Genomic DNA, 14,425 nt, shown 5'->3' on the forward strand with positions numbered 1-14,425 from the left:
AGAGAAGAAAGTATTTTATTATCGAAATATACTATTTGCCAAGGTTCTCATTGCTGTGGTCAAGAACCCAAAGTAGAGAGCAATCTCTCTTGCTGTCAAAGATTTGGAGAATTCTAGACCAACCGTAAACTTGCTCTGAAGCCAGATTACTTTTGGTCTCCCTTACCCTGAAGGACAATCGCACTCCCTTTTCCAGTAAGAGGTAATTAGAATTTCCTAAAGCAAGTGAATAAGTGAAATAGTTTCTGCCCTAGCTGTTAAAGAAAGCTAAACTAGAATCAAAGAATTACACGTAAAGTTTTAACATAGGTTTTTGTCTATAAATTGGAATACAAAGTGAAGAAGAGTAACACAGATGAGTAATTACTCATCCTAGAAATATATCCTACTGTATTTTAATCCTCAATGCTAACAAGACACAGAGCATTTCCTAAATGCTACAGCAACAAAGAATTTGGTTTATTTTGTATGCATAACAAAAATAAGGAAACTTTGTTGAATTCTTAAGAACATGGAGGAAGCAAATAAAATGTCAAACAAGTGATGAGCAGCCAGGATCAATATGTCCCCAAAGAAAGGGACACAACATACTGTTCAGATGTCATAAAGAAAAGAACCATCAAAGAGACCACATTTCTTTGTATCGCCAGTAAGTTAAAAGCTGAGACCAAACACCAAGACCATGAATCAGGCTTGTTTACAATTAGTAACAAAAGTTGTTAGCCAAGGCCCAACTTAATAACAAATCTAGAGACTTCTCAGAGGTGTAAACTGTTAAAAAATGTGAGCAATACTCAGACCAGAATGGTGACCTACCGCACAACTACTGTCTCCAGCAAGAAATGCAGAGTTTCTGGGGTTGTTTCCTATATTGTATAATCTTGTTTCATTCCTACAACACTGTACCCTGCATATGGCAAACATCTTGTGAATGACCATAGTATTTACTGGAAATACGGGATAAACTGGAGTTGTGCAGGCAAGCTTCATTCTGGTATTTTTGGAATCGATACTTGATTTTGCAGCCTTAACAATGCTTTAAATGAGGATTTTTATCAGTAATTTTTAGAAGAAAATGAACAAAAAACTGACTATTTTTTTATTCTTCCCTAGCAACTCAATCATATGATGTCAGCTTGACACACCGGTCCCAGCCTGAATTACAGGCTTTTGTGACTTCTGCTAGCAGAGAAATACCTGAGGTAGCACGTCTTCATCCGCTATGTAGCGTGCCGTGCCCTTGTGAGTGGATTTCACTACTATTTGCTTACATCTGAGGACTAGGGAGATTCCAAAGTCATGAGTTTTACTCCAGACCTGAAACAGAAATCTAGCAGATCAGTCTTAAGCTCCTGTGCCTATTTCTCTTGAAATGGACCCTTTCTGCTTCAGTTTTTCCGTGTTGACTCCCAAATCTTTGCTCTCACGTATTTGTGTTTCTAGTCCATACTTTCTTGCCCAGCTCATGCAAATTTCTACCATTTTCCTCCCAGGACAGTTCCAGTCTCCTCCAAGATCCAAGATTTAATACCCCTTTTACTTGCATATTATCCATCTCTAGGCCCAACAGCTCAGAAACCCCCAGACTCCACTTCTTCCTCAATTCTCCACCCTATTTTCTTGGCCAGCCAGTCAACTGTACTTCCATATTAAATCACAGTCTCTGTTTCTGTTTTCTCTATTTCCTTCTGCTGTACCATTTGTATTCCTGGGATACCCATACCTCACATAACGTTCTACCTCCCATACCTAGTTCCTGACCTTTTTCCATGTAAATTTGGTCCCCTCTTTCCACTCTTTGAGCATCGATGGAGTAGAGAGTAACTGAGACAGGCATTTTTGTTTTAGTCCTGTTGTTTGGCTGTAGTTCAGCCCACAAACTTGTTAGAGCTACAACCAAAGACCATGCTCAGGCCTTGGCTGTAGTATGCCTGATGTGGATGCAAGAAATGTGGTTAATATATTGGTATGCTATTTATTTCACTGATCAGTAGCAGTTCCTTAACTCCCTGCTCCTTAACTCCTTTACCAACCTGCCTATATCCATCTGCTGTCCTGCTCTGTGCATCCTGATCAGCACATTTCTGGGGCAAGGGCTGCCGTGGAGTTGTGTCTGTACAGAGCGTAGCACAGTGGGATCTTGGTTCAGAGTGAGAGCTAGATGGGATTATGACGTTCATGATGATAAAAAAATAAGGATGCCTGCTGAAAACATGAACATCCTGTTTTTTAAAAAGGGTTTTAACTTGTCAAATGCGTGCAGAGCTTCACAGGAACAGCAAAAAGCACATCCCCAGCATAAAGGCCATTTCTCTCCAAAATGCCAGTGGAGCTTCCTAAAGTAAAGCATCAGGATTTCTTCATGGAGGAAAACAGTCTCTTATTTTTCCTTGAGCTCATTCTCGGAAATAGAGGAATGTTTATGACTGCAACTTTCCAAATAAATTAAAATGTAATCAAATAAAGTAGAAACACCAGACAAACGACCAGAAAGTTTTAGCCTCGATGGTTAATATTTTGTGAAAGTTTTTGCAATTGGAAATGGGTTTACCATAGGAAGTGCAGTCAACTTTAATAATAGGTGGTGCTCTAGAATCACCCGTACGAATAAAACTCTTATTTCCTAGAAAAGAAAATATTTGTTATTCATTGCTTCCTGTATTATAGGTATAGATTTGTTGGCAGACATCTAGTTCTAATCTTCACATCTCAGTTCAGTGGATTCCTTAAAAAAGATGTTTTCAACTTCCATTCTTTCATCCCTTGCTATTAGTCCTGAGGAATTTTTTTGAGAGTAAAATGATTTTAAATATACAGCCTTCCACATACACTCCTGAACGAATCCTCTCTCTCAACACAATGCAGCGTTACACCCACATCTAACAGGTGTTTTTGTCTTGGAGAGGGTGCTGGGGGAGAAGCTGCACGCGTATGCACAGCTGTGTGGAGAAGAATGACCATGAATTAACTTTTAAAGCCAAAATTTGCAGTAGCTGAAACCATGGAAGGGCATATACCTCTACAACATTTGGTGGCTTTACTTCTTCATTTCTTCTTTTCGGTATTTGTGTCCAGGGATACTCGGGTATACAGCGTAGGTACCAAACTTGCCTGCCTTAACTCCATTTCATCTATGGCTTTTTCAAAATCTTAGTTCCATCACTGCTGTGCAAAGCTTAACTACACACTTTTGTTTCTACCTTGCTGTTGCGTATTTTGAGCTTATTTTCTACCACTAGGGTGCATTTTGAGGCATAAGACCAGAAGATGTTTCTACCCTGAAATACAAGAGAAATACAGCCCCTATAATAAGATGTTTGAGAAAAGGCAACTCGTGTTATGTAGGCCAGCCTTAGGCAGGTTTGAAAGATAGTTTGAAAGGGCTTCACACATTTTAATATCCTGCTATCAACATATATGCTACTTTTGTGTGGCTAAGTATCTCTGGAGTTTTCAGATAATCTGTCTGGACAGTCAGGAGAGAAGGAAAATGGGAGACTGATGGAGGCAGGCCTTCTGAGAGGATGGACGTAGGCACTTTGCTTTTTTTCCCCTGCTGTAAAAAAGAGAAGGTGGGTATGGGGGTAGTCACCTCCAGTTATCCCAAAGAAGTCTGTCTGCATGGTTAAAATTCAGGCAGGTCTGGGGCAGAACAAAGTAACTCTGTAATTCTGCACACACATGGTGTATGACACAACACAACAGCTTAGGGCAGGCAAGCGGAACCTGAAGCTGACCAAACCTAATTACGCACACTGGAGTTGGGTCAAGGCATTCGGTTCAAACACGCATTCCAGTGACAAGAAAGAAGATGCTCCCAGATCTTCTGGAAGAATACCTTGTTAGTCCTCCAATTTTATATTCCGTTGAAAACATCATGCAAATTGAGGACTAAACCAACAAATTCCATTTATAGTGTTCAATTATACTAAGCAACTCTTTACAGTATGCTTGTAGCATTTACACTTAAAAGACTATTTCTCTTTCGTTTATCTGTCAGGACCCATATTGAGAGTTCACCGTCACCTAGGAAACAGTGGATAAAAGCAAAGAAAGCAAAATATTTCACTGAACATCCTACATGGCTTTAGATGCCTGTAGTATTCTCCATTGTTCCTACAGACAGGGAATCCTCAATTCTAGTCTTGGCAGATAGGTGAAAGATGAGTGGCAATTCCATTTTGTTTAAAAATGTAAAGCCCAGTAATTTGAGAAGAGTAGTATAGTCTAGTGGTTAGCTGCCAGATGATCGATGTCCTGTGCGTGACTCGCCTTGACTTGCAGTGACCTTCACCAACTCCCTCAGCCTCATCCTCATGCTTGTGTGAGCATGCCTACCCTATAAAAGAATCTCTGACATTGGTGATACGAACGTTGTTTCTTAAAAGTGCAAGAACATAAACTTACTGAGCAATGTGTTAACCAAAACATCTGAAATATGCAAATGACTAAAATAATCTGCTTAATGTTTGACTCACTTGTAATATCTCACATGCACTCTTACGGTTACACCAGAACGTTATAACAAATAAACATACTGGGAGAGACATTTGGGATAAAAGAAGAGAGAAAAATGCTCTAATTTAGAAACTTTTTTTTTTAATAAAAATGCAATACATTTCAAGCATGATAAAATTAACATAGCAACTCTGACTGAAGTGACACATATTCGCCAATATTTAATAAACACATACAGGAAACTACTTGATCATCAAGTCACACTTCTCAAGTAAGCATGGGTAAAAGAATCTGGCTGCAACAAGTTTACGGTTCCTGCATCAGTGTCATAGCTAATCAGGTCTGACTGTCTCAGGTGCAGAAATACTTCTAGACACAATATCCATGGAACTGAAGGTACAGAAATGTTGGGGGTTTTTGTCTTTTTCTTCTTCTGATGGGACACAGGTACATGTTTTATTATTATAATAGAAAAAAAATATAGAAGAGAGAGTACTGGGAGGATAAACTGTCCCATGCATTTCAATATAGTTTTAATTCCACAGTACAGGATGGGACCCATCCTCATCCTTTGACAATACAGAGTACCAGAAGAGTGCAGCGGAACTGGCTTACCCAAGGCACCACGGCTGAGTGCACTGTAGTAACCAACGTAAACAGTAAGTAGCTCTCTTGCTTCGTTATTTTTCACGTCAAAGAGAAAGAGTACCTGGTGCTTGCTATATTTACTTGCATATCTTGGAAGGAAATAAGGATGTAAGCAACAGACACATCTCTTCTACCCCAAGTACTACGCATACTGAGCTGCAACACGAACACCTCTGGTCCAGTGACTCTGGCCATATTTAGTACTTATACAATTTATCCATATTGACGTATGCTGACTTCTTTGAGCTTCTGAAGAACAAAATACAGCTCCTGTGTTTTCCTACACCTTTAGGTTCTGCCTGAGCTAGATTATCTCCCGTGACTGCTTTGGAGTTATCAGAGCAGCTCCACTTCTGATAGGAGCTGCAAGAATACTGCTACAGGCAAAATCTGGGTGGCCAAAAGCATTTTTATCAATAGCCTCTCTAAATGGATCTACATAGACTCTAAATGGGTCATACAACCTTGTGTGCACCACCATTCCCACCTCTCCTAAAGCTGTGCCAATGGTGAAAAACTGTCATACGGTTATGCCCTGTGGGACAAAAAAAAAAAAAAAAAACAAACAAAAAAACAAAAGGGAAAAAACCCCACTGCTGATGGTGGACAGGGAGCGTCCTCCATTTATCAGGGTTGTCTGGAGAACAATATACCCAATGAGAAAAGCAGAGATGAAAGACTGAAACTAAAAGCAGATCAAATACTTGGGAGGAGATTAAAGACACATGGAGAGAGCTGATCTAATACAGAGAGAGTGGACAATGCTGTTCCTTTGCTGTTCAGCACAATGACAAGATGATTGAGTTAGCCCTTGGGCTGAAACACCACGGGCCAGTTTGCGTTGCTGTTACCAGCCCAGTGTGACCGAAAGAACAAAAGAACATGAAAACCTGAAATTGCATCTGTTGCAATCGCAGATCTCCACTCAAGTAATGGGTACGAGTATTCCATTTGTTAAAAGCTGATTGACTTACTATGCTGTAGCTGGCCATTGAAAACTGATCTAGTAGAAAGTACAAGTAGTAAAATGGTAATTTAGGCTGAAGAAGGATAAAGAGATGCCTTCTACTAGGTAAGGTATTAAAGTATGAAGTTGTTTCCCAAAGAAAGTCAGGAGCCGGTGACTCTGTACTCCAGTGACGGACACTTTAATAACGAGATTCTATCAGTCACGGGAGAAAAAAACAGCAAATTTATTTCTAGGGGAGATTGTCGCTTCCCCTACAAAAAGGTTCAGATGCCTTTTTGTACTTCGCAGATCAAACGCAATATTGATGTATTTGCAAATACAGTGCAACAGAACACAGAAAACGGGCCCGCTCTGACGGCCATTTCGCAGGAGATGCTAAATAAGTCCCAAAAAACCTGCGCTTAAGGGTTACCGGGAAAACACAATCCCCTCTCCCCGCGCATGACCGGTAACCCGAGGGGTCCGCACCCCCGGCTGCCTCAGAGGCGCTGCCCCGCACCCCAGCCTCCCGACAGCCTGCTGACGGCACCCCGGGCTGGGCCAGCCCGCGTTCTGCCTAACGTGGCAGCTTTAGCGACAGGAGCCCCCACCGGGCCTGCGGGGGCAGCACCCCGGGAGTGCGGCTGGGCCCTGTGAGGGGCGGCCCGAGGCTGGGCCAGGCCGCGGGGAACAGCCCCCCCGCCCCGCGTCCTTCAGGCCCGGCCGGGCCCCCAGGCGCCCCCTCCCCCGCCGGCCGCAAAACCCGCCGCTCCGGCTGAAACCCGACACCGGGGGCCTCCCTGGCACGCCGGCCGCCTGGGGCCGCGCCGGGCGAGACGGAAAGAGAGGAGCGGAATCTCCCGCCGGGGGCCGGGCCAGGCCGGCGGCGGCCGCTCGGGGCGGCGTCGCGCAGAATCCCGCTCCGAGGGCTCTGCAGTCTCCAGCCCGGAGAGTACCGCCCGCCCGGATGCAGGCGGCGTCCTCGGCAGCTGCGGTCTCCTTCCAGCTCCCCAACCGGCCCAAACCGGCTCGAACTGGCCGAGGCCGGATCTGCTGGCGGCGGAGCGGCGCTTCTTCCCCTCACCCCGCGGCCGCCGCCTCTTCCTCCCCTCCTCCCCCGGCTTCCCTTTCCCCTTTCCTTCCTCCCTCCATCTCTCCTTTTCCGAAGCACCGTGCACCGCTGCTCCCCCGGCCCCCGCTGTGCCTCGGCCGGCAGAGGGGCCCTGCCGAGCCCGGCGCCCTCCCTACAGCTGGGGCCGGCGCAGCCCGCTGCCACCGCCCCGGCCCCTGGGCGCTGCTGCTGTCCTGGCGCCTCAGCGGCGCGTTTCCTCGCTGCCCTGGCTTCCTACCCACGTTCCCCTCGCCTCCACAATCGGGGAAATCCTGCGTGTTCCGCAGATTTTTTTCTTGCACTTAGGGGAGAAATGTGTACAACGCAAGCTTTTGCCTTCTCGGTCAAAGCCGCCGCTCTGCCGCAGACGTGGCTGCGCCTCACAGGCCCCTGCCCTCCCCCGCCATGGTGTGCAGCTCAGAGATGCCGCTCGCCTTCCTGCCTTTCCCATGCTCGGACTCGCCTTCTTGTTCCCCCGGCGCAGGTGCGCCTACCTGAAGACATGGGACCCCTGCTTCCCTGTCGCTTCTTGTGACGGCCCTGCACGGAGCAATGCAGCTCTGTTGCCTGCACCATCATGCTCCCCCTGCACCTGCCTGTCTCCCCCCTGCCACCCCCTGTTACTACAGGAGACAAAGAAACCTGGGTGTTACCCTCTCCCTTCTTTCCCACACAGTCACCATGAAGATAAGCACACTCTGGTTTTGTCACTCCATAACCACAGAAGACCCTGCATCTTCTCTTTTTTTTTTTTTTTTTTTTTTTCTTTTTAACCCATCCCCCATTCTTACAGATCAAAAGGAACCCGGCCTGACTCCATTTTGGAGAGGATATTGCCCAGAGGTTTGACTTCCCTCCGTGGAGCAATTTCCTCCAGCAGCATCTGTAGCGGAAGGGAGACAGCCCGCCTCGCCCAGCGGGTGCTGTGAGATGCCTCTCTACCATTTGGAGCCAGCGGCTGACACGACTTCTCTGTGGCTGAGTGGTTTTGTCAGGCATGGTTTTGCGCCAGCCTGGAGCAGTACGCGTGCCTGGGCTTTCGCCAGCTCTGCTGCACTTTTGGTAGTTTTGGTGAAAATGTTGTTTTCAGACTTCCATGCTTCTGAAGGCATTGAGGTAATGACCCTGCACACCTCAGGGGGATGTTTCCTACAACATCAAGCAGGAGGGATAGGTGTATGTTTGCCTGTTTCTTCCCTGGCTTTGGTTTGATTATTCAGCTGAGTAGACCTAATAGCTGGCTGCTGTTGAAGGAGTTCCCACCCTTTCACCTGTGCTAGATCTGGCATTTGTCAGGCACCTTACTGAGTGTATAGTTCACTAGCGTGGTAGATGCTTCTTTTGTCCTCCAAGAGAAATGTTCTGCCAGATCCACAACTCCTACTGATTTTGAGGACGGCACAGGTAACAGGCACAAGTCATCTGGTTGGTATGTTGTGACAAATGTCTACAAAAGGTAGAGATTCCCCAAGGAAAGTAGGAAGAAAAGTTTGTACACGTGCAATTGTTTGGGCATCCTCATGTAGAAGTTGTTGTGGGATGGCCCCAGCTGGCAGTCAGGCTCTCCCCCAGCTGCTCACTCACCCCTCCATCCACAGTGGGATGGGGGAGAGAACAGGAAGAACAGGAATGAGGAAGCTCCTGTGTCCAGATAAAGTTGAGATCACTTACTGATTACCATTGCAGGCAAAACAGGCTCACCTTGGGGAAATTAATTTATTGCCAATTCGTGTATATAAATATAATTACCAATTTGGGTATTGGGAAATAAAGCAACAAATATTAAAACACATGGGAAAACTCCTTCCCTCCCTGTTTCCCAGGCTCACTTCGTTCTTTCTCTCCTGTCCTACCAGCTCCTTACCACCACAGGTCACACTCAGTCCCTTCAGCGAGGAAAAGAGTGGGGCAAGGGGGGGACGTTACAATCAGCGCATAGCAGTTTCTCTATGATACTCCTTTTGCCTCAGAGTTTTCCTCTGCTCTGGCACAGGTCCTCAGAGGTTGCAGGGAGTGTCTGCTCTGCCGTGGAGCGCTTCCTCTTCCTCCTTCTCTTCCTCCTCCGTGGAAGCCAGCTGGCACTGGCTGTGTCCAGTACAGTGGCCTTTTCTCACAAAGCCACCCCTGCAGCCCCCCACTGCCAACACCTTGACATCTGTACCCACTGCGGGACTCAGAGTTACGGAATCACAGAATAACTTGGAAAGGACCTTTGGAGGTCATCTGGGGCCATCTTCCTCTGCCTTCCTCCTGCCAAAAAGACCAGTTTTGCAGGTCGATCAGGCTGCTACCAGCATTGCCCAAGCAAATTTTTGATGTCTCCAAAGGCAATTATTCTGCATCTTCTTTAGACAACTTAACTTACCCCATTATTTGAGCATCATTGCTGTGAAGAATTTTTCCTTATATTTACTTAAAATTTCCCCCAAGAGCAGTCCAGTTCTGTTTAGCCTGTAACTACCAACAGGTAGTACAAGGCAGCAATTTGATTCCTCCATGGCTGCCTTTCCAGTTTAAAGAGAGACAATCTTGTAGAGGACAGAAACAGTAAGGTTGGTGTTGAGAGATATCAGTTGTTTAGCTTAAATAAGTAAGTTTTAATTAGAATAAATTACTTAGGGTTATGATATAATGTGATTTATTCTGTTTGCTTAGCTTTGCTTAGCATGAGTAGCTGCAGATTTGCCAAAGCCTTTAGGCCGCAATAGTTAATTTTCTTAGTAATTTTCCTATCAGCTGGTTCAGTGCTGTGTTTAGTCTTTCAGTGTAAGAAAAATATCGATAATACCCTGATGTTTTGGTATTGTTTTCCCTAAGTCTGGGACTTTTCAGTTCCCCATGTTCTGCCAGCGAGTGCAGGTGCACAAGAAGCATAAACGAGAAGATAAGGAGGCTACAACCACCAGCAGAGACTGCAAATCAACAAGATCAGAGCAGTCAACGGCCTGACTGCCTGGACACAGAGAAAGAATCCGGTACGGTGTTAGAATACCGCAGACCAAAAATCACCATTGGACTAAAAGACATGTGAAGAGCATGTGAGGAGTGGGTGTATACATCGCAAGGATATAATTGCAAGGAAGCCCGACAAGACCACTGGGACTGAGTGTAAGTAAGTAAATTTAATAAGTTTTTCCTCTAAAATGAAATTACCTTCTCCTCCTACAGGGCGTTCCATTGTTGCTACTATATTGCATCCTTATTCCCTGCGTTTTCTATCTTTTCTCCTGCCTTATCCCATTCAGGCCCAAAACCATCTTGGGGACACTCTACTGCACTTGCCGTAGCCTGAAAATACATTTCTAGCACTGGGGAGCCCAAACCAGGACACAGTACTTCAGAGCGGTGCAGCTTCGCACATGCTGAATAGAGGGAAATAACAATTCCCTTGAACCCGCTGGCTGTGCTTGTGGCTAATGCAGCTCAGCAGCTGGCCTTGATTTCTGCAAAAGTGCACTGCTGGGCCGTGTTTAACTGCTTGTCTACCAAGAGTTGCAGGTCCTGTTTTGGAAAGCTGCTTTCTAGTTGACCCCCGAAGTTGTACAGATTGGTGGTGGTGTTCTATTCCAGATACAGGGTTTCGCATTTGTTTTTGTTGAACTTCTGTGAGGTTTCCGTTGACCTATTTTTCCAGTTTGTTGAGACTGCTGCTGAGCAGCAGCCTAACCATTGAGCATGTTGACCTCTCCTCCTCCAGTTTTCTGTCCACAGCGTGTGCACTCCCTTCACCAGCTGCAGAGTGTTTTGCAGACGGCTGTTCACACACCATTCTCACTGCCTGCTGAAGGGAACACATCTACTCACTGCTTTTCTCTAAAATAAGGGCAGCAATGACCTTGGGGGAAATTTATGTACGTGTACAAACATGTGCGCGTGGCGCACACACACACACATTACTAAGTGAAGTCTGAACAAAGTGGCGGTTTGCAGTTCTGCTGCATTTAAGGTATCCATTTCAAGGACCCCCTGCTCCAGGAGTAGAAGAATGCTGCCTTTCAAAACAGGTAGTTCCTGCCTAGCCTTAAAACAGAGATGATTTAAGAGAATAAGAGGAAAACAACGTCTCACTTTCATCTCACAAGAAGCTGTCTGCCTCCTGTTTCTGCTAAAAGGGAGTAGCCCCGTTATATAAAGCACAGCTTCCCCTTCCCCCACCCCATCCATTGCCTCCAGCCCTCATGCCAACAGAAATTACTTGCATTCTCACGTTTTTCAGCAGAGTCGAAAGTATCCCCTCATTTTCACACTAGATTTATAACTCTCAAATGTTGGCAGACCCGGCGCTGGCTCTGGGAGGCCATTCTGACAAAAGGGAAGTCTAAGTCTCTGCTCTACCTGCTGCCGTGCTCCCTTGGCCTCTCTCCACGATTTCCTTAGACAAGGCAGGTCACACCGACTCTGAAATTCTCTAGGGAGTTTGGATTTTTGTCTGTATCTGGAGGGATGAGAGAAAAAAGAAAATAGAAACCTTTGTGAATTTAGGCAATCAGAAAAGCGTTTTACATTGCAACTGAATACAGATTATTTTGTAACAGGCATGTTCCACCCACCCTCTTTGAAGCAAGACTTGAAAAAATTCCTTATGATACATTATGCCTCATTTAGGATAAGCACCAGTAGTCCCGATTTTGGCTGTTCTCATTTGTCTCCCTCTCCTGGTCAATGGTGGTTATTTTTTTCCAGATTTTGTGGAGAAGTCTTTGTTTGGCTTTTGTCCATACACAAAGAACTCAAAGTGAATCAGTGGCTGAGCAAAATGGATTTTATAGTTACATGCTTGTTCCAGTGCATTCAAGAGCTAAATAAATATTTACCTATTTAAAAATTCACCTCTGCAGTCTTGAAAACATAAATCTTGCCGTATCTCTCTGAAACTGAGCCAGGGGAAATCCTGCTAAGGGGAGCGCTCACTTTCAGTCAAGTTGGGCATGCTGGAAAGATGCCAGGAGTAGTGGAGCCGAGAGGTGGCTGCATTTCTTAAGAGGTGGTGACAGGCAGAAGAGCTGGAGTCAGTCAGTTTAAGGGAATTTGACAGTTTTGGTATAGTAAATTGAATTCTTCTGTTTTTTAAATGCTTGCTATTGACATAATACACTGCAGGCTGCCAATTTTTACCTTTTGCTTTAATGAGTCATATAAATAAAATGCAGTAAAAAAAAAAAAAAGATAGAATTAATTTATTGCTGTGTATAATGAACAGACTGAGGGGTACTCAGATAATACATAATCTTCCTGTCCTGGTTCTGACAGCACCCATTATTCCCTGAATGTCTATTCAAGGGCTACCCAACAATCCCAGTTTTGGTAACTCACCTGAGTTGCGTTCCTGACCTACCACACAGTTCCAAGCCTGTTTCTTCTGCATTATTATAGCTTTCCATCAGAAAATTTAGTCACTGCTTCATTCCCTTCCCTTTCTGGCTTTGAAGTCAAACTCAGCCACTATCCATGGAAACTGCTATTTAAACTCGAGACTTCCACAGACCTCTCTTTGGACCCTGGAGGCTTTGTCCTCAGCACCCTCAGAGTCTAGCCAGGGATTTTCCATGGACAGGACAGCTAATTGTGTCCAGTTACGTAGTTTTTGTAGATAAAATGTGGTATTTAGACTAGGACAAACAGATGTTCCAATTTAATGTATGAGATACAGAAGACTCTGTTTTCCCATTTTTAAAAAATGGAAACTAAATACAGGCTTGTTTCAAAATAGTCTTCTAGTCTTAAGGAGAAATCTGTGCTTCAACTGCAAATCTGCCCTGCTTTTTTAAAAATATCTATTTATTTTTTACATTTTAGCAATTAATACTGATGCATTCAGGAGAGAAAAGGGCAGAACTGTAGAGATGAGTAAGGAACACCAGAGTCTGAGTCCTAAAAAAGTTGCCATCTGGATTATTTTATTATTTAGAAGGCAAAATAAAAACCAGATTCATGTTTTTAGTAGCCTGTCTTCTTAGGAGATGTGCTCCAGACCTCTAATCATCTTCCTTGCCCTCCTCTGGACTCACTTAAACAGGTCCATGTCCTTCTCATGTTGAGGGCACCAGAGCTGGTTGCGGAACTCCACGTGGGGTCTCACCAGAGTGGAGTAGAGGGGCAGAATCACCTCCCTTTCCCTGCTGGCCACGCTTCTTTTGATGCAGCCCAGGATGTGGTTGGCTTTCTGGACTGTGAGCGCACTTCTCATCCACCAATACCCCCAAGTCCTTCTCCTCAGGGCTGCTCTCAATCCATTCTCTGCCCAGCCTGTATTTGTGCTTGGGATTGCCCTGACACATGTGCATGATCCTGCACTTGGCCTTGTTGAACTTCATGAGGTTTGCATGGTCCCACTTCTCAAGCCTATTTAGGGCCCTTTGGATGGCATCCCTTCCCTCCAGCATGTCGACCACACCACACAGCTTGGTGTCATCAGCAAACTTGCTGAGGGTGCACTCAGTCCTATTGGCCACGTCGCCAACAAAGATGTTAAACGGCACTGGACCCAATACCAACCCCTGAAGAATGCCACTCATCACTGGTCGCCACTTGGACATTGAGCCGTTGACCACAACTCTTTTGAGTGAGGACATCCTGCCGGTTCCTTACCCACTGAGCGGTCCATCTGTCAAATCCATGTCTCTCCAATTTAGACACAAGGATGTCATGTGGGACAGTGTCAAATGCTTTGCACAAGTCCAGGTATGATGTCAGTTGCTCTTCCCGTATCTACCAACACTGTAACGCTGTTGTAGAAGGCCACCAAATTTGTTGGGCACAATTTGCCCTTAGTAAAGCCATGTTGGCTGTCATCAATAGCCTCCTTATTTTCTATCATCTGCCTTAGTTTCCAGGAGGATCTGGTCCATGATCTTGGTGGGCACAGAGGTGAGACTGACCTGCCTGTAGTTCTCCCGGTCTTCCTTTTTTCCCCTTTGCACCCACACACCTTTAGTTTTCCAGCAAAAGACCAATTACCTGAGAAACACACTGTTTTCCGTTTGGATAAATTCAGTAGTTGCTATAGCTGCTGGGCATATAATCTTTTCAAGCCTCTAAGGATCTAATGGAATCCAGGTAAACTGTGCCTTGCAGGCTTCAAAAATGTCTTGATTTATTAGGGATCTATAAGACCTAAAGCTTTGGCTGCTGACTGGGAGAGCTGGCCACAGCTATGGATCAAAGTTGTTTCAGCAGAATCTGCAGGAGATTCTTGCAGCCAACTGTATCTTTGCCACTTTGGCCTCAAATTGTTCCATGTATTTGCCAAAGGTTTAATT

General features: G+C 45.2%; 1 long non-coding RNA gene across 2 annotated transcripts in view; it reads left to right on the forward strand.

Annotated features, from left to right (window-relative positions):
• The first annotated feature begins 8,843 nt into the window (after positions 1–8,843).
• LOC134510546 (uncharacterized) overlaps positions 8,844–14,425 on the forward strand; it is a 41,418-nt gene continuing 35,836 nt past the window's right edge. The window contains exon 1 of one of the 2 annotated variants that reach the window (XR_010069655.1): positions 8,844–10,278. This is a non-coding gene — a long non-coding RNA (uncharacterized LOC134510546). The remainder of the gene's footprint in view (positions 10,279–14,425) is intronic. The other variant, XR_010069657.1, reaches the window with a different exon arrangement.

The sequence above is a fragment of the Chroicocephalus ridibundus genome, chromosome 1 (assembly GCF_963924245.1).
Source record: "Chroicocephalus ridibundus chromosome 1, bChrRid1.1, whole genome shotgun sequence".
In the NCBI taxonomy this organism is placed as follows: domain Eukaryota; kingdom Metazoa; phylum Chordata; class Aves; order Charadriiformes; family Laridae; genus Chroicocephalus; species Chroicocephalus ridibundus.